The sequence below is a fragment of the Rattus norvegicus genome, chromosome 6 (genome assembly GCF_021556685.1).
Source record: "Rattus norvegicus strain SHRSP/BbbUtx chromosome 6, alternate assembly SHRSP_T2T, whole genome shotgun sequence".
NCBI classification, from domain to species: domain Eukaryota; kingdom Metazoa; phylum Chordata; class Mammalia; order Rodentia; family Muridae; genus Rattus; species Rattus norvegicus.
The window spans coordinates 49,508,165-49,529,200 of record NC_141539.1 but is presented as its reverse complement, the minus strand read 5'-3'; positions in this window follow the sequence as shown (position 1 = coordinate 49,529,200).

The window sequence follows — 21,036 nt, the reverse complement described above, 5'->3', positions numbered from 1 at the left end:
AGCACAAGAAAGATCCAGATTCCTGATTTGGAAGAATTGTTATTGTTAAACATTCATACTACCACAAAACAAGACAGTTTTAACACAATCTCTATTGAAACTCAGTAGTTGGGCTGGAGTGATGGCTCAGAAGTAAAAAAGCACTGACTGCCTCTTCTTCCAGAGGACCCAGATTTGATTTTGAGCACCCCCATGAAGAAAGCTCGCCACCTTCTATAACTCTAGTTCCAAAAGATCCAATGAATGTTTCCGGCTTCCACGACCACTGAATCCACAGGTGCACACACAGACATGTGGGCAAAACACACACGTAAAACAAAAGTAAATCAGTCTTTTCAAAATCTAGGGGTATTGTTCAAAGAAATACAAATAGCAATTCTTAAGTATGCAAGGAACCACAAAAGACCATAAGAATGAAGGCAATAAAAACAAAATAAAGCTGGAGACACTACATTTCCTGATTTTAATGATATTAAGAAATAAGAGCTACAAGCCAATGTTACAATTTTGTCTCAGCTGTGAAATATAATTTATACAACGAAATCAAAATACTGATGATAAACCAATAAATCTGTAACTCAACAATGGCCTCTGGTTACCTGGGATGGCAACCTTGGCTGCTCCATCTGTCCTGAGACTACAGCACACCCAAATACCATCCTCCATAGCACAGTTTGCAGGGAGTAGCCTATATCTCCCTGCCTTTGAACAATTCAGCTCCGTTTTCAGGTCCCTGGGCCACTGACATCTGTGGTCTGTGTAAGTTTTAGGCTTTCCATGTGCATGGGAACTTCTGTGTCTAGGGCCAAAGTTCCATGCATCACGCTGGCACCTGTGTGGGCATTCCATACTTTCCTCATCTCTGTCGACTCCCACTACATACAAGATATAGATATAGGAGTCACAGAAGGACCCCCACATTTTGAAGCAGAAGCCACAGAGGCTCCTTAGGCTAAGACATAAAGGAAGGTCCAGGTTGCAAGCCTGGCATCCCTTGCAAGAGCCTGAAGCATGGGCATTCCCAGAAAAGCTGGAAGAGCAGCACATGAATATAAAGGAATGCCACCACAGCCTACAGAAGACAGAGCTGTAAAAGTTAATGAGCAGGCATCTGGCTGCCAAGGACCCAGCATACGGTTGCCCTTCCACTGTTCCCACCCAATGTCCTTACAAAGTCAATGGTGCCATAGCAGAAGACAGGTGCCCAGGAGTGCAGAGCCTCCAGAATGTGAAGGTTCTACTCCCATTATCAAAAATAATTCCAGTCAGAGCTAAGTAAAATCAGACTGGAACTAGCTCTCCGTGTGGACCTCCTCTTCACCAATGTGCAACAGCCCAGCCTCCCAATCTGGGTATAGACCCATCACTGGGTGATTGCTGCTCTCATGTAAGTATCCCTGCTCCAACCACATAGGTGGTAGCTGTCTTTTCCTGTGGTAGACAGGAGGCAAGCTACTCTCTCTTTCCAGCTAGGATCCCGAGCAGCATCAAGGAGGCACAATTCTTCTTTTACCATTTACCATGATAGGTTTAGTTCTGAAGTAGAAGCCTTTTCTGGTGGAGAGATTTTTCTCTCACCAGAGCTCTATCATGTGTCAAGAACCTAATTCTCTCCAGTGTCCAGTAGAACTCCAAATAATTTCCAAAAGTCTTGTCATGTCCAACAGCTGACCCCTAAGGCTATACTGCCCTGTGGCTCAGAAAAGCCCGTCTGTGTGACCCTGCCTTAGCCTTGGTGTCCAGAAGCAAACCTGCCCTCTCTACCAGAAGGAAAGTTGATCCATGAGTGGTCCAAAGAACCCTACTTTGCCTGGAAAAGCAGAAAGTGGAACAGATTCACAGTTGCTAGGCACCCTTTGTTTGAGACGGATGAACAGTATTGAATAGTCTTGGCGTGCTCAGAGCCCTCACAGGACTGAACGTGTGTGTAGATGGATGGATTATTCCATATGCATTTCACACACACGTCCAACAAGTCTCGGGTAATTTTCTCCTTAATATTCATATGTAGAAAAGAAGTCAAGTTTATTTGATATAAATATGTCTTGTTTGTAGAAAGTCTTTGGATAAGGGATATAATTCTGAGTTTTAATTCCCAGGGAACCTGAAAATAGAGATCTTAAAATACTTTTCTAGTTAGAGAAAATTTCTCAACATCAGCCTTGCCTATCTATCCTTATTTATTTTTCTGAGGTCTCTGTCTCTGTCTCTTTGTCTGTCTCTCTGTCTCTCTGTCTCTCTGTTTCTGTCTCTGTCTCTGTCTCTGTCTCTGTCTCTGTCTCTGTCTCTGTCTCTCTCTCTCCCTATGTGAGAGAGAGAGAGGAGGGGGTAGGGTAATCTTGGTTGTCAGTTGACTGGTTATAGAATCAGCTGGGTCAGCCTGGGAGAGTTTTTTCAGAAAGTATCAATTGAGGGAGGAAGGCCCTACCCTAGAGTAATCAGCACCTTCCTGAAGTGGCCCACAAGGAGGTCCAAAGGAAAACATCCTATCTTTGCCTGCTTGTCTTCATTTCCTGCTAGTGAGTGCATCTACTCTATAGCTTTGATTGCTGTTGTCTCCATCCTCCACTGAACCAGCTTTATCAACCTTCAGGATGGACTGAAGATAGGTTTCTCTCAGGAATCATCCAGGCCTTCAGCTCAGACATCCAGCCTCAAGGGATGAGCCACCACCAGTTTTTAGCCTCAGTCTCTCCAGGGTTCAGACAGCCATTGTTATATCACCTAGCTTGGATCATGGAAGTCATAATAATAAATCTGCTTTATAATATACATATTTATTCTGTCTGTTCTGTTCCTCTGGAAAATACTGTGCATACATAACAAATGGGCTTGTGGGTAAACAGCCTTTTAGCTACCGGAGGCAGAAGCTTCTTAGGCTCGTGCACAGTTGTCACCACAGTAGTCAAATCCTATGACCCACATCCTCAATTTCTCTGTACACCAGGGCAGTGCTAGGACCCTCAATAACCATTATGATGGTCATGGTGTTACATTGTTGTCTTAGTTATTGCTGGGAAGAGAAATCATGACCAAGGCAACTCTCATAAAGAACAACATTTAATTGGGGTTGGCTTACAGGTTCAGAGGTTTTGTCCATTATTTCCTGACTGGAAACATGGCAGCGTGCCAGCCAACGTGGTGCTGGAGAAGGAGCTGATCTGAAAGCCCATGTGAAGTGAACTGGCTTGAGCTTCTGAGACCTCTTCCAACAAAACCACACCTACTCCAAAGCCACACTTTCTAGTAGTACCAACTCCTTATGGGCCTGTGGGGTCCATTTTCTCTCAAACCATCACAGTTACATTATCATATAGACTATACTGCATGTGTTATATTTTACTTGAATGAGTTAGCTGATGCCTGGTTTGGGGGACTGCAATGGTGGTTGAGTTTACCTGTTAGATTCACAGCAGTCATTGTCCTCGGCATACTCTTAGCTTTGAGAAGACTATAGAGGGACAAAAGAGCCTCCTGTTCCCAATCTTCACCCTCTGTTGTCTTTCCACAAGATTGGGGAACAGCCTCTCTCTCAGCACCACCTCTCCGTTCACCTCTGTGCAGAGGGCACATGCCAGGAAGATGGAAAAGCAAAGGCAGCACGGTCTTCAACCACTTTCCACTTTGCCTCAGAGAAAGTCTAAGGAGTGGTTTAAAGCTCTAAAGAGGCACAACCTCCAACAGTCAGAAACTACAGCCCTGGGAGCCCAGCTGCCTTCTCCCATGCAGGGCTGCTTGCCGACATGAATCTCTGTCCTCGCTGACTTTTGACAGAGAAAAATCCTTCCATGTGCTGGTGTGGAGCTTGGGGTATGATAGATATCTTTAATTATATGACAATCAGGGACGAACTAATTAGATACCACTTGATAACCAATCAGTTGCAACATTCATGAAACTGCTCCTCATTTCCTCCCCACATCAGTTTAACAGATGGTGCCATCATGAAGGGCAGCACTTGGAGGCGGGGCAGGAAGTGCGATTATGGTTGAAGGATCAAATATTTGGTGCAGGCACTGGGGAGCCAACAAGACTCTGAGGCTAGGAAATAGGAGTGATTTACTACTGGATTTAATGTGCTCAGGAAAAAAAAAAAAGCAAGGAAAATCAAATGCCATCAGTGAACACCTGAATTCCTCAGCACCATCTGTCTGTAACATTAAACAAAGCCCAGGAGGGTCTGGAAGGAAAAAGAGGGAAGAAGTATAGCGATGAACTTAACCTCCTGAGTCATGTGATGAATGCATTTTCCACAGCCGGTCATAAGCAAGGAAGTCTGTAGCACTCGCTAGAAGGCTGTGGAGTCTGCATGACTCTGGATAGAGCCATGCAACACGGATCTGGGTGAAGCTTTTCATATTGAACACTTTGGAAAACTAGGTTTTATGTGCCTGGCTCTGTTCCCTCCACTCTTCTTGGGCTATACTTTCTTTTTATTATGATTTTATAAATCTTCAGTGTGCCTTTTCATTGTACAGAGAACTGTGTTTCACGGTATCAGTTCATACATTCATTAATATATGTTGTATGCCATTGTTCAGAGGATCCCAATACTTCCCCTTCCCCCAGCTCCACTCAGGCCCCTCACCATGTTCTCATAAACAAGGACTGGTACATCCAACCTCTGAATTTGACACTATGACATGACACTGTTACTTGCAAAGTTTACTCTTGAGAATCTTGTAGGATTACAAAGAGAAACAAAACTTAGGAATAAGCCAAGTCACTGTGTTCAGAGTTAATGTGTTGTGTTGGGTTACATTCTAATCTGAGGACATGAGACCTGTGGTGCATGGACTAGACACGCATGAATCCTTCTACTATCATGTGATAGGTAAGTTGGATCCCTGGCATCTGCATAAAAGCCAGGTCCCAGTGAATGCAACAGAACCCCAGAGCTGGGGTAGACTGGGGGAAGCTAGAGACAGTCCAGTTAAAATAACAAGCTCCACATTCATCTAATAAGGTGGTGGGCTGGTGAAATGGCTAAGCTGGTAAGTGCACTCGCCATGAAAACCTGACAACTTGAATTTGATCCTCAGAGCACATGAAAAAGGCCAGAAGCATCTGTGGATATCTCAGGCCTCCACAATGAGATGGGAGGAGTGGGAGGGGGAACCAACTTCTGTGGATCCATGATGCTTGGAGACCTCAGGGGTATCGATCCTGCCATTATTTTCAGCATCCAGCTGTACTGACACTATCTCACAGGGTGCATTACGGATCTTCCTGAATCTCAGACATTTACCAGGGAACATTTCTGCACTGCAATAACAATCCTGTCTCAAAGGGCTTTGTGAAAAGTATAAAATAAACCTGTCTAAAAGAACCAATGTTAACATGTGCCCCATGTACACCCAGTCTCTTTCTTAATTTGATGTGGACATCTAAGCTATCTTGATACGGTTTCTTTAATATGTCTTTCAGTAGCCATTCTGTCAGACACCAAGTTCAGTGATAGAAGACGATACCTATCAAGAGTTCTCAGTCACTTGTGGTTTAATAAATTAGTCAAATATACATAATAAACACATTGTGATGAGGTGGTAGAGATTATCAAGTAGTTCTAGAAGGTTCCAAACATCCGAGCTAGAGATATATCTGGGAAGGTAAATATCAGTTTACATGGAGAACACTAGCAGTCCAAGAGGCATCCCAGACTAAAATGTACCCAAACATAGATATATATATAAACTAAAATTTTAATTATTACACTTTACTTATTGCAGTGATTTGAATAGAAATGGTACACATAGACTCATGTGTTTGAATGCTTGGCACTATGGTGTGGCCTTGTTGGAGAAATTGTGTCACTGTAGGGGTGAGCCTTGCAGTCCCCTAGTACTCAAGCTCTGCCCAGCCTGGACTATCAGAGTACCCCGCCCCCACTCCCCGTTGGCTGGGAAGACAGTCTCCTGGCTACTTTTGGATCAAGATGCAGAACTTTCAGCTCCTTGTCCAGCGCCACGTCTACCACCTTAAAGCTCCCATGATTCCCACAATGATAATGGACTGAATCTCTGAAACTGAAAGCTAGCCTCACTTAAATGTTGTTCTTTATGACAGTTGCCTTGGTCATGGTGTCTTTTCACAGCAATGAAAACCAAATACAGCCATTTATTTAGTGTCTGGTGTGTGTGTGTGTGTGTGTGTGTGTGTGTGTGTGTGTGTGTGTGTGTGTTGGTAGGTCAAAGCACAATTTGCAGGAGTCAGGTTTTTCCTACCATGTGAGTCCCAGAGACTGAACTCAAGTCCTCACATTGATAGCAATTGCCATTATCCACTGAGCTCATTCTCAGCCGCACACCTCCTGAAGTTACAGGTTTTCTTCTACAGTCACCATTTTCTGTGCAGTGCAGGGATAGCATTCACGCTCACATAGCTCTTCATATTCTGACTCTCACCTCCCCTCCAAATTACTTCTCTTTTTGTAACAATTTGACATTTTAGAAATTGGCTATGACAAAAATCACATTATAATCTGCCTCTATGTTTTTGGGGTCAGTTCACATTGGCAGACTGAATCCTCAGTGGTCTCCCACACTCCCTCATAAAGGCATTGTCTAGTCTTTCATGGCCTTAGATGGCAACCGATTTTTGGTTGGTGAGAATGGTGTTACCATGAATATTCACACATGTCATTGTACAGAATTAAATATGATTTGTGTGTGGATCCCAGGATCATAGCTGCCAAATCATGTTTTATGTGTGTGGTACATCTAAGGAAGGGCTAATCCTTCCTTGAGAGTTGCTTGCTTTTATACCTTATCCCTGGCAGGTTTGAACATTCCATGTCTCCATGCTAGAGTCAATGCCGGTATTGTCAGGACATTTTAATGCAGTAGAGAATTCTATCCAGTTCATAGAGCAATCTCACTGTGATTTTCTTCATCATTTCTTCAAGGACTAACGGAACAAAACAGGTATTGATTGGTCATTTGAGGGGAGCTGGTTTCTAAGCAAATGTTTTGCCCATTTTCAGCATGTGCTATCCCGTTCTACTATGAATTGGAAGTTTACATTCCAAATAGGCTTATTTTATGACAGATGGGTGTGAAAACTCACACCTTTAATCCCAATGCTAAGGAGGCCAAGTCAGATGGATCTCCATGTGTTCAAGGCCAGACTGATCAACTTATGAAGGCCTAGTCCAGCCAGAGACACAAAAAATGAGCTACTATCTCAAACAAAGGAATGAAAGTCCTTTCGTCATATTTGTGATAAATATTTGTTTCCAATCTGTAGGTTGATTTGCCACTTCACTAGTTTGCTTCAGAGTACAAGACTTTCATATTTATTTATTTCATTAATTGATTGTATTATGCTTATTTATATCATATCTAAGGTCTCTTTGTCTTATCCAACATTGACCTAAAAAGTAGACATATTTGCTTTTAGATGAATTGTGTTTTCCATTCTGATCCTTAAGTCTATGTCTGTTCAGGATAGAATCTATGTATGATCTGAGGTACAATTCTAAATTTCTATTTTAACTTGGTTATGTTTGTGTCTAGCATATTATGTTTGAAGGACCATTCTTTTAACTTAGCTGCCTTGAAACTTGATTTCCTCATTTTTACTGCACTTCTTTCATGTGTGTGACTGTCCTTGAGCAGGTGACACTGACAGGGTTTTGATCATTACAGATTATCATTATGAATATACATAGCAAAATTCTCAAATCTTAATTTTTTACAATTTTATATGATTCCCAGTGATTTTCATTTCTCCATAAACATTGCAAATAGAGTATAAATTCTCACTCGAATATTTGGCTAGAGTTTTCTCAAGAATCACCTTGACTCTGAAGATCAGTTGGTGGAAATTTGCAAACTGTGACATTGAGTCTAATTTATATCTTCTCAGATTTTCTTAGAAATACTTAGTGGCTTTCAGCATATAAATCTTACTGCATGTAACTTCTCCTGTTAAACATATTCTTGGTATTTATTCTTAGGGCTTTTATTGTGAATAAAATTTATTTCCTTATATTTCATTGCTAGTATGTAGACTTGTAATTTACTTTATATATTGATTTTGCATCCTATGAATTGGCAAATTCATCTACTTGCTGTAGTAGAGTTTAGGGTATAATCTTTAGAATTTTATGCAAATACTTTATGCAAATACAATACACACCATAGAGTGATTATTGCAAACTGTGACAGTAGTCAGTAAATTTATTGGTTCTAGTAGCTTTTTAAATATCTCCTTTCAGATTTCCCCACATATTAACATACAGTCTGTAATAAACACAGCTTTCTTCTTTTCCTTAGTGTTTGGCTTTATTGAATTCAATAGAATCTCTATCAAAATCTTGACTATAAATAGAAAAGAAATCTTTGTTGCATGCCTTATATGAAGGGTTATGTAAGCCTCAATCTTTCTCTGTTTAAAAAGATTCTGCCTAAAGATTGTCACTCACAGGGAATTTTCTGTCTCCACCTGGAGTATAAGTTCTTAACATGAGTGTGTGCTGAACTTTGCCAAATGCTTTCTTGATCTCTTGAGACAATTCTTATCTATCACAGTGCCCCCATGACAGAGAGAAAGGAAAAACCAACTCTAACTCTCAGTTGCAGAGGATTCATAGTGAGGTTGGCTGGCCACTGCTTAAGGTGAGGCAAAACACCATAGAATCTGGAGCATAGGGACAAGAAACCCTATATGCTTCATCAGCCTCAAGGTCATAGAGGGGCAGAAAGGAGGGGAGATGGGCCGATCCTGTATCCACAGATTATCTTATACCCAGATGCCCAGGTTCTCAGAACCCATTAGCATCCAGAGTCTATAGGAATCCAGAGATGCATGAGAAATGCCTTTTTATCACTCCAGACTTTGTCATCTCTTGCTTATGGCAAATTTTCTTGGGATTCAAAAAGGTTTAAGCCCCATCATCAACATGCCTTCTTCATGGACACCTCTTTCCCAGTTGACTTTCCCAGGCCCCGTGTGGATTGAGCCCCAGGAGACTTAACAACTACTCTATCTCTCAGCTCTCCTAATTAACACTCCTAAAGCATTGTTCCCCTCCCTCACCTTGGTATCCTAGGGTGAGCAACATAATTTCTTGTGGACAGTCAAAGAACTAGAAGAGCTTGAGAAAAATGCACATTAGGCCAAATGCTATGAATAAAAAATTAAGTACCATACAACACAAACACAATACAGTAAAGCACAAACATTAAGTCTGTAAGTACCAACATAAAGGAGCTAAAGAAACTGGCACAAAAGCTAGAGAGGGTACTCACCTTAAAACAAGAGCATTTGAACTGCTGGTTTCAGGCTACTTATTCAAGCCCTAATTCTAGGGGCATCTATTTTCCAAGTGCTTTGAATTAGAACAATGAACTTAATTCAGGCCGTGTCCTAAGAAGTTCAAGAGAGTTCAATAATGAAAGGATGGTCATGGATGTATGTGATGGGATGAACATTGCAGCAGACACTGGCACTGGTAATGTGCACTCAGACTTACTTGTGGAGGGCAGTGGAGGCAACCACTGTGACAGAAGCCTCAAGTGGAGAATGGAGCTTATGACATGGGGAGGTCATGGAAACACAGAAGAGAATTCTGGAGCCCAATAAGTCTTGGCTGCTCAATGCCAAGCTTCCTTGTAAAGGACCGGGCAGAACACCATCACTACATCGTGAGTCAAGGCCCAACAGCAGTACACATAAGAGCTCAAGTCCAGACTCCAGAAGACCTGTGAAGGAGGAGGGCATGTTCACCTTCTATCCAGAAATATGGTCACAATGAGAGATCTTGCTGACAGCAGATGGATACTGCCTTGTATGTACTCCTTTTGACCATAATTGTCAGGGTCAGCAGGGATTTGCATACGGTAGTGTGTACTCCTGTCTGCCCTGGAGCATCACCTCTGGTTACCTACCCTTCCTCACCACTATATATGTTCAGTATGTGTGTACAAGTTCACATATCCTTAACTAGTACATGTACTCGTTGCCTACTTCTTCTCTGTAGGTTACCTTCTGTAAGCACCTCTCCCAGAAAACACTGCTTGGTTGAACACGAATAGGCCATTCCACTGTTCCATTTGCCCTAGTTTTAAAGGTCAAATCCACACACTAATACTTAGCACTTAGCAATATGAACACGCCCTATTCTGATCTCATGCACTTTTCCCTCCATGTGTGTGACATGCATGGCATTCTGCCTTTGCCCGCACACAGGTGAATTTCACAATAAAAATGACTTTATTTTCTTTATCTGCCCTGTAGCACCTGCTTGTATTTCAACTCCAGGCATGTGTCACCTCTTTGCAATGCTTTCACAGTCGGCCACTGACTGATATAAATGACTGTGGGTAAGCAGGAAACCCAGGTGTACACAGATGTTGCAGACTTTCCTGACTGTTTTACGTTCACGAATGTATTTGTCTTAATTTCCACCTGATATTTTCTTCAATAACCAAACATTATTTTAAGTCATCAAGATACACAAGCTGTATGATAATACACTTAGCAGAATAGATTAAAAAATAACTTTGGGGGACAAGAGAGCTAGTCAGTAGATAAAGTGGTTGTCACACGAGTGTCCTAATCAGAGCACTCACATAAAAAGCCAGGCAAGCACAATACTTGCCTGCAATTCCAGTGCTCTGGAGATGGAGACAAAGGAGGTAACGAGAGATCTGTAGAGCAAGTTGGCCAGCAGAACAACTGAATCAGGGGCCTTCAGATTCAGCAAGAAGCATGGCCAAGAGTGTTCGAGGAAAGTTCCCAACACCAACCTCTGGTCTACATATATACACTGCACATGTACCACAATCACACATACACTATAAACACACACACACATACACACACACACACACAGTCCACAGACACATATACATACACTACACATATGCCATATGTGTGTACCGTAGAAACTCTATACACACACACACACACACACACACACACACGTACTTGTACACATACCACACAAACACACTCAACAAATAACAAATAAAAATCTTGTCATCTTTCTTCCCTTGCTTTGTTGTAGATCTTTGGCTTTGACTTTTAAATTTTTAACTTGAACAAGGGGGATCGCCATTAAATAAAAGCAAAGCAGGGTGGAAGGAACTGAAGGAGTCTGCAATCCCATAAAAATAACAATACCAACCAACCAGAGCTCCCAGGGATTAAACCACTACCCAAAGACTACACATGGACAGACCCATGGCTCCAGCTGCTTATGTAGCTGAGGATGGCCTTGTTGGGCACCAATAGGAGGAGAAACCCTTGGTCCTGCCAAGGCTGTACCCCTGCCCCCCCCCCAGTGCAGGGGAATGTCAGGGGACAGGAAAAGGAGGTTGGGGAGGGGAACACCCTCATTGAAGAAGGTAAGGGGGATGGGATTAGGGGTTTATGACTGAGAAACTGGGAAAGGGAATAACATTTGAAATGTAAATAAAAAATATCCAATAAAAAAAAAAAAGAAAGAAAAAGAAAAGTGAACTAGCAACTTTGTCCCAAGGATCTTGCCCTGTTCAAGAAAATTTGTTGTTTTTGTAACGTGCTGATCTCTTTCCTGTCTCCAATAGCTCCCTTTTCTTCAAGAGGCAGAGTGACTGCATGGGGCCATTCAAGTCAGCCAAGGTCACAGGGAAAGAATCTATCAGTGTCATCTCAGGGTCACAGGGAAAGAATCTATCAGTGTCATCTCAGAGGATCTCCAGTTGAGCTGAATGAAGTTGCCACTTTACACCCTGAGCTCATGCAAAGCCTTTTAAAAAAAAAATAAGAGTCTGGGATCTGGATTGCAGCCCGTGAGTGTAGCCCTGCTCCAGCCTGAAGACTTTTACGTATAGCTATCATCTCAAAGCATGCAGAAAACCAAAGTCCCTGTTTCCACACCCTGAATTTCAGACTCAGAGGCTTTTCCTGTCTCCTAGGATGATGCGAAATCTATTACATCCAGTTCTCAGAAATGCACAGCCTGTCAAGCATGTAGTGTTTTTTGTGTCACTCCAGCTTTTCCCAGTTCATCTCTGAGTTTCTATCTAGCCAGACCTTACACCACCTTTCTTAAAGCCTCACTGGCTCAGGTATTCAGATTACTGAGCATCTACACAGCTGTAGTGTATCTGGGCAAAATTTGGAGTGAGTCGGACAAGCAGGGTACAGAGATGTCGGCAGTGTGGATATCTTCAGCTATCACTGCTTATTATCACTTAGGGAAGTTCTCTGATCAGAGTATATTTAGCTTAAAGAGAGGAGGACTGGAAGGCCTCAGCTTGAAAGGAAGACAGTACACAACTTCCCTCCCTTCTTCCCTTTCTTTCTTCCTTTTTTCCTTCCCTTCCTCCTTGCTTTGCATAGGCTGTAAAAGTGCTAAGATCACAGCAAGTGCTTTACCCACTAAACCATATCCTTAAGCCCTGAATGATAGCTTAAAACAAAACAACAATAATAAAATGGACATATCAAAGAACAGAGGCATTCATGCATGATAATCTTCCCAGCCAGTGTCAGAGCTAGAAGAAGGAGCCCGGCTCTTGCCTCTACTCAGTGTCAGATTCAAGAGACCCAGGAACACCAATCCCTAGATAGTTATGGGTTGTCAATATGGAGAACTCTAGGCCTAGCTTTCTTTTTTGTTTTTTAATTTATTTTTTTGATATTTTATGTATTTACGTTTCAAATGTTATCCCCTTTCCTTCCCTCTCCCATCCCTCCTCCTTCCCCCTCCCCCTGCTTCTATGAAGATGCTCCCACTCCCACCCACCCACTCCCACCTCACTCTGGCATTCCCATACACTAGGGAAATGAGCCTTCACAGGACCAAGAGCTTCTCTTCCTATTGATGCCAGACAATGCCATCCTCTGCTACATATGTGGCTGGAGCCATGGGTACTCCACGTGTACTCTGTGGTTGGTGGTTTAGTCCCCAGGAGCTCTGAGGTATGGATGGTTGATATTGTTCTTTATATAGGTTGCAAACCCCTTTAGCTCCTTCAGTCCTTTAACTCCTCCATTGGGATCCCCATGTTCAGTCCGATGATTCACTGCAAGCATTCTCATCTATATCAGTAAGGCTCTGGCAAAGCTTCTCAAGAGACATCCATATCAGGCTCCTGTCAGCAAGCCCTTCTTGGTATCAGCAGTAGTGACTGGGTTTGGTGAATGCATATAGGATGGATCCCCAGGTAGGGCAAACTCTGGATGGCCTTTCCTTCAGACTTCTACTCTTTCTCCTTGTATTTCTTCCTGTGAGTATTTTGTTCCCCCTTTCTAAGAAGGACTAAAGCATCCATACTTTGGTCTTCCTTCTTCTTGAGCTTCTTATAGTCTGTGAATTGTTTCTTGGGTATTCAGAACTTCTGGGCTAATATCCATTTATCACTGCGTGCATAGCATGTGTGTTCTTTTGTGACTGGGTCACCTCACTCAGGATGATATTTTCTAGTTCCATCCATTTGCCTATGAATTTCATGATGTCATGGTTTTTAATAGCTGAGTAGTACTCCATTATGTAAATGTACCACAGTTTTGTATACATTCCTCTGTTGAAGGGCATCTGGGTTCTTTTCAGCTTCTGGCTATTATAAATAAGGCTGCTATGAACATAGTTGAGCATGTGTCCTTGTTATATGTTGGAGAATCTTTTGAGTGTAGCCCCAGGAGTGGTATAGCTGAGTCCTCACGTAGTACTATGTCCAATTTTCCGAGGAAATCTCCAGACTGATCTCCAGAGTGGTTGCACCAGTTTGCAAGCCCACCAACAATGGAGGAGTGTTCCTCTTTCTCCACATCCTGCTCAACATCTGTTGTCACCTGAGCTTTTTTTAAAAATTTTTTATTAGATATATTTCTTTACTTACATTTCAAATGTTATTCCCTTTCCCGGTTTCCTGTCCATAAGCCCCTATCCCCACCCCTCCCCCATACATCCCCCTTACTGCTCCCCCATATTCCCCTGCACTGGGGGGGGTCCAACCTTGGCAGGACCAAGAGCTTCCCCTTCCACTGGTGCCCCAACAAGGCTATTCTCTGCTACATGTGCATTGGAACCCTAGGTTAGTCCATGTATAGACTTTTGGTAGTGGTTTAGTCCCTAGAAGCTCTGGTTGGTTGGCATTGTTGATCTTATGGGGTTGCAAGCTCCTTCAACTCTTTTAACACTTTCCTCTAATTCCCCCCAAGGGGGTCCTGTTCTCAGTTTGGTGGTTTGCTGCTAGCATTGACCTCTGTATTAGGCATGCTCTGGATGTGTCTCTCAGGAGAGATCATATATACATCTTTCAGCATGTATTTTCTAGCTTCATCAATCTTATTTAGTTTTGGTGGCTGTATATATATGGGCCACGTGTGGGGCAGGCTCTGAATGGCCGTTCCTTGAGTCGCTGCTCTAAACTTTGCTTCCATATCTCCTCCTATGAATATTTATTTTTTTTGCTTTTAAGAAGGAGTGGGAGCATCCGCATTTTGGTCATCCTTCTTCTTGAGCTTCCTGTGGTCTGTGGATTGCATCTTGGGTAATTCGAGCTTCTCAGCTAATATCCATTTATCAACGAGTGCATATCAAGTGTGTTTTTCTGTGATTGAGTAACCTCACTCAGGATGATATTTTCTAGTTCATTCCATTTGCCAATGAATTTCATGAAGTCATGCTTTTTAATAGCTGAGTAGTACTCCATTGTGTAAGTGTACCACATTTTTTTAATCCATTCCTCTGTTGAAGGACATCCGGGTTCTTTCCAGCTTCTGACTATTATAAATAAGGCTGCTATGAACATAGTGGAGCATGTGTCTTTGTTGTATGTTGGAGCATCTTTTGGGTATATACCCAAAAGAGGTATAGCTGGGTCCTCAGGTAGTGGAATGTCCAATTTTCTGAGGAGCCTCCAAACTGATTTCCAGAGTGGTTGTACCAGTTTGCAATCCCACCAACAATGGAGGAGTGTTCCTCTCTCTCCACTTCCTCACCAGCATCTGCTGTCACCTGAGTTTTTTATCTTAACCATTCTGATTGGTGTGAGGTGGAATCTCAGGGTTGTTTTGATTTGCATTTCCCTGATGACTAAGGATGTCGAACATTTCTTTAGGTACTTTTTGGCCATTCAATAATCCTCAGCTGAGAATGTTTTGTTTAGCTCTGCACCCCATTTTTAATAGGGTTATTTGGCTCTCTGGAGTCTAACTTCTTGAGTTCTTTGTATATTTTGCATATTAGTCCTCTATCAGATGTAGGATTGGTAAAGATCTTTTACCAATCTGTTGGTTGCTGTTTTGTCCTAATGACAGACAGTGTTTCTGCTTTACAAAAGCTTTGTAGTTTTATGAGGTCCCATTTGTCAATTCTTTTTTTTTTTTTGGTTCTTTTTTTTTTTTTTTTTTTCGGAGCTGGGGACCGAACCCAGGGCCATTTGTCAATTCTTAATCTTAGGGCATAGGCCTAGCTTTCTTAATTTGAAGAGTCTCTTTTTAAAATTTTATGTATGTATGTATGTATGTATGTATGTATGTATGTATGTATGTATTTACTTATTTATTTGCATCCCAAACACTGCCCCCTTTCAAGTCCCCCCTCTCACAGAGTCCTTCCTCCCAACTCCTCCCCTTTGGCTATGAGCAAGTGCCCCCCCAAGTATCCCTCCCACCATAGCACATCAAGTCTCTGCAGGATTAGGTGCATCCTCTCCCATTGAGTCAAGGCAGCTCTCCATTATATATGTACCTACCGGGGACCTCGGTCCAACCTGTGTATGCTCTTTGGTAGTGGCTCAGTCGCTGAGAACCCCTAGGAGTCCAGGTTAGTTGATACTGTTGGTCTTCCTGTGGGGTTTCTATCCTCTTCAGCCCCTTCAATCCTTCCCCCAGCTCTTCCATAAGGTCCCCAACCTCTGTCCATTGTTTGGTTGTGGGTGTCTGCATCTGTTCCAGTCAGCTGCTGGGAAAGCCTCTCAGAGGACAGTTATGCCAGGTTCCTGTTTGTAAGCATAACAGAGTCACATTAATAGTGTCAGGGATTGGTGCTTGCCCATGGTATGAGCCTCAAGGAGCAGCCTTATTTGTAATAACCAGAAACTAGAAACAACCCAGATGTCCCTCAAATGAAGAATAAATACAGAAAAGGTGTTCATTTGCACAATGTTCAATATCAAACTATCAATATTCAGCTATCAAAAACAAAAGCATCATGAATTTTGTAAACAAATGAATGGAACTAGAAAATATCCTGTGTGATATAACCCAAACCCAAAAGGAAATGCATGGTATGTATTCATTGGTAAGTGGATATTAGCCATAAAGTATAGAATACCCATGATATACCCCACAGACCCAAAGAAAGTAAAAAGAAGGAAGGCCCAAGTGAGGGTGCTTGAATCCCATTTAGAAGGGGAAACAAAATAGTCATGGGAGGGGAGGAAGGGAGGCAAAGAGGAAGGGAGGGAGGGAAGGAGAGAGGGACCTGGTTAGGAGTGGGGAGGGAGAGGGAAATAGGTGGGAGAATTCAGGTGTGGGAAGAGACTGGAGAGAGGCCCTGAAGGCCAGGAGCATGATGTAAATTCCAGCTGCCATGGGAAGAGTGTGGGATAATCTCTAGAAGTCTTAGAGGGGACTAAGGGAGGCTTCCAGTATTCAATGGGGGTGACCTTAGCTGAGATGCCTAACAGTGGGGACATGGAATCCGAAGAGGCCACCTCTTATAGCCAGGCAGGACCCCCAGTGGAGGGGATAAGGACACCAACCTACCCACAAAACTTTCCACCCAAAATGCTGTTATTCCACAAAATGCTGTTTGGGTTTATGTTGTATCACACTGTAATTTCAAACGAAGAGGAAATAACTGTTTCCTCAACACAAAACCTTATTAAAGTTGGACTTTTTTTTCCTGCCTGAGTATTACTATATAAGCTTTGCACATGAAAATATTGTCAAAGGAGATTGTTATTTTGTTTATAATTTCCTTTCAGAAAACATAGGAGACTGAACTGTTAGCAATTATCAACTTTTTCCTGATCAGAAGCAGTTGTCTAGTAATAACTATCAAATTCACTGCCCAGAAGGTTACAAAATCCTTCATTAACCAATAGAAATGGACTCAAAACAGTAGAGTCAAGAAATGACTCATGCCTACAATCCCAGGAGTACTTGAAGGAGTAAGGTGGTGGGTGCCCCCGCCAGCGGGGACCCAGTTATTTGTGGGGGTCGAGGGGGACCCATACCTGCGGGAGAACGGGCGAGAAAGAGGAGCAAGACCAAGCAGTGTCCTTGTCAAGGTCTGTTTATTGAGAGGAATGTACAGCATTTAAAGCTCTGACGCAGGAATTGAAGCAGGAACTGAAACTTAGGGCAGGGGGAGTACTGGGAAGTGCCCAAGGACATAAGGTGAATCATTAAACTGCAAGACATCCTCCTTAGACAAAGAGGCAACAGTCTTCCGGGGACAGGTTCTTTCTTTGAAAAGGTCAAGCCCTTCTCAGGAATCTGACTAGTCCCGAAGTCCGGTCCCCGACAGGTGGGGCAGGTGGTGAGTGGTACAGATTACTGTTTCTAGCCAAGCTTGGCTATATAGAAGGACCCTATGTCTAAAACAAACAGAAATTCCTGACAGAACTAAATGAAGCTTAAACCTCATCTAGTGAAGGTCTCCTCCCTATGGTAGGCAGGACCACTATCATAGCAATATTTTTCTTCTAGTTTAACAGCCATTACTATCCTCATTAAAGCAACTACGGCTACTTGTAAGATCTGGGTGACTGAGCTTCTTCCATAAAAGGAATGGTTGTGGAGGGTACTCAGACCTCCATCTGAGAGAGACTCCAGCTACTCCTTCCCTGGTATATGTGATTCTGCCTGAGCCACACCTTGTCTCATAATCGTGACAGGTGGTGAAGGATACAGTGCTGTGGAGTGTTAGCTGAAGAAGAGACTCCATATATGCAACTGGTGGTAGGTCAGCATCGGTGAGACATTTTGGTAGTGTAGCTGATTCAAGGTCACCCATGCTCCTGTACATACCCCCTCTTCATGCTCTTATAAGTAATCCCAGTAAACTAATTGGTTCACCAAGCTAGGTTGGGAGGAATCCTCACTTTGTTCTGCTATGGGTACCTTATTTGGATAAATGATGACAGATGGGGTTCTTCAAGAAGTTGGTGAACTGTTCATTCTCAGGGTGGATCATGAAATATGTTGTTAACTCTCTTAGCTTGAGTTTGCTTTCTATCTTGAGATCATAGTAGCAATCATTGAACAAATATTCATTTTCACAAATGACTGTGAACTAAAGTCACCCGCCTGATGTCACCATTTTGTTTCTACAGGTCAATAGTGCCTTATTCAGCGTGAATAATGAGTTAGAATTGCAAACAGAGGAAGCATGCTTTATTAAGGGCTTAGTTATTCATTATAGATGAACCTTTGAACATGGTCACTGAGAGGAAAGTCATGTAGCATATACATTCAAGAAGTATTAAATCATTAACATGACTGCAGTCTTCCTGCTTCCTCCAATGTGACTGTCTTGTTCTTTGTGTCTTGCTGCAGCTTACTGAGCCTCTTTGATTCTATTGACTTCCAGAGGCTGAGCCATCAGAGATTGAATCAAGTGGATCTGAGAAAAATGCTCCTCCCTGAAGATAGTGGGGCACACAGCCCTTGTACATGTGTACGTGAGGTTCTATGAAGAAGGAGGATTGTTACCTGTTTGCATGGTCCTGTCAAGTCCTGCTGAGGTCTTCATGGATGTTTGAGATTTCAGCAGCTTATTGAGAAAAATGCTAACCATGATTTTTTAAAAATCATTGATTACAGCAATTATGTGCTAACATCAATACTCTTCAACAGAAGATTCTAGAATAAAGGAGTGCTTTGCAGAGTACTTACTTTGAGATGGAACCCAAAATATACTCTTTAGCCTTGGTCCTGAAAATGTTCCCCAGCATTTCAGAAGGTCATTCTTAGACCAACCCCAGAGAACAACACTGGGTGGGAACAGGTGAGAGGAAGTCACATGAGCTGTGGTACTTAAAACCAGAAACCAGATCGCATGGGGCCAGATGAGAAATCTCTTTCAATGCAGAGTCTAGGCTACAGTCTCTTATTTGGATTATTACGTGTCTTATTTGGATTTTTATTGCTAGGATAAAACACCATGACAAAAGCAGCTCGGGGGAAGAATGGGTTCATTTGGCTTAAATATCCTCAGTTACAGACCACTGAAAGAAGCCGAGGGAGGAGGAATTCAAATAGGGCAGGGGCCTGGGTGCAGGAGCTGATATAGAGGCCATGGAGAAGTACTGCTTACCCATTTCCTCAGTCTACCTTTTAATAAAACCCCAGGGATCAATAGTACCACCCACCATGAGATGCCCCCCACACACATACACACCAATCACTAATTAAGAAAATGCCCTACAGTTGAATCTTATGAAGGCATTTTCTCAACTAAGGCTTCCTCCTCTTTAATGAGTCTGGCATGTGTCAAACTGACATAAAACTAGCCAGCACAAGAAGCATGACTGAGAGCTTCATGTGGAAATGAAGAGTTGTACAAGCCTCAAAGATCTTAGTTTCAAATAGAGCTATGAATCTTTCAAGAAGTTGTGGCCTCCCTCCACACTCTCCATATTCTTTCATACACTGAATATAAAATATGACCAGAACTAAGGGTCCATGGTCTCATCTTGATATCTCAAAACCTAGCTGGATATCAGTGTAGGACAATCTCACCTCTCCTAAATACTCTCACTCGTTCCTTGATTTCTCTTATTCTGTTGTCATCTTTTACGTTCTGTCTAAGTGTTAACCACTCTAGAGGTGATGGGCCAAGGAGAATGAATCCTGGGCTAAATGAGGTGAACTAAAGTTTCTTGCAATAGTCAACATTTTTTACATGATCAGAGAATTTAGACTGAGGGGGGTGGTTAGAGGATGAATATGAGTGAAGTGTCCAATCACAACAACGAACTGCACATGACAAAACCTGCTTTTCTCATAGAGCAATACAAACAACAATAGCCAGTTGTAATGAATAATCTGAAGTAAACTCACTCCTCTCTGCTATATCTGGGAGGAGCAGAAAAGCACATTCCAAAAATAATTCTGTGTTTTGAAAAGGTCACAAGACTCTTGTTTTCTCACAAGCACACAGATATCTCCCATGACTCCATTCTTGGAACTGTTCAAACACCAAAGACTTCCCCTCCCAGTAATAATCATGGGAATATCTAGGAAAACAAGCATTTTTTTTCCTGCAAGCTTACTGTATGTAAGGCTCTTTCTAAAGAGCTTCAAACACATTGTCTCATTTAACCAACAGAGTAAATTCAGCAACTATTCAGTAGGTCTCATTTTACTCCCACCTCTGCCCAAGACAACTGAACACCTAAATAGAAAGCTGGCCCTCTGATGCTTCAGCCTAGAGTTCTAGAGTTCCATTCGGCCTCGGGATAACTACACAGCTCTAACCTGGCATAATTGCAAGTCACACCAAAGTGACCCCAATAGGGAATCCACCTACCCTTTGGACCACAGAGCTTTTAAAATCCCACTATAGGTGATAGAGATAACTCAGTCTTTAAAGCATTTTATATATATATATATATATATATATATATATATATATATATATATATATATATATATCCAGAGTAGTGTGTGATGCTGTAAGGATTTGCACAGGTTGTTCTTAACTGATTAAATGTATACATTCTCTGTCACCTGTCCTTAACTAGTGCTAGGTCTTGGAGAGACAACAGCAAGCCCCAGATTGATACAAAAAGAAAAAAAGGGAGAAAGAAAGAGGAAAAAAGAAGAGAGGGGGAGGGAGAGAAAGGGAGATCATACTGTCCATTTGAAGGATCAGTGTGACTTAATGTGATGGCCTTCTTGGTTGACAACTTAACTACATCTAGAATTTAACTAAAGCCCAAATGTCTGGGCACAGCTGTGAAGGATCTTTTTCCCCTAATTAAATAATTGGAAGGGGAAAACTCACTTCAAATCTTTGAGGTGGAAGGACCTACCTTTAATCCAGAACTTTCGAGGTAGAAAGATCTGCCTTTACCCTGGGTCGTG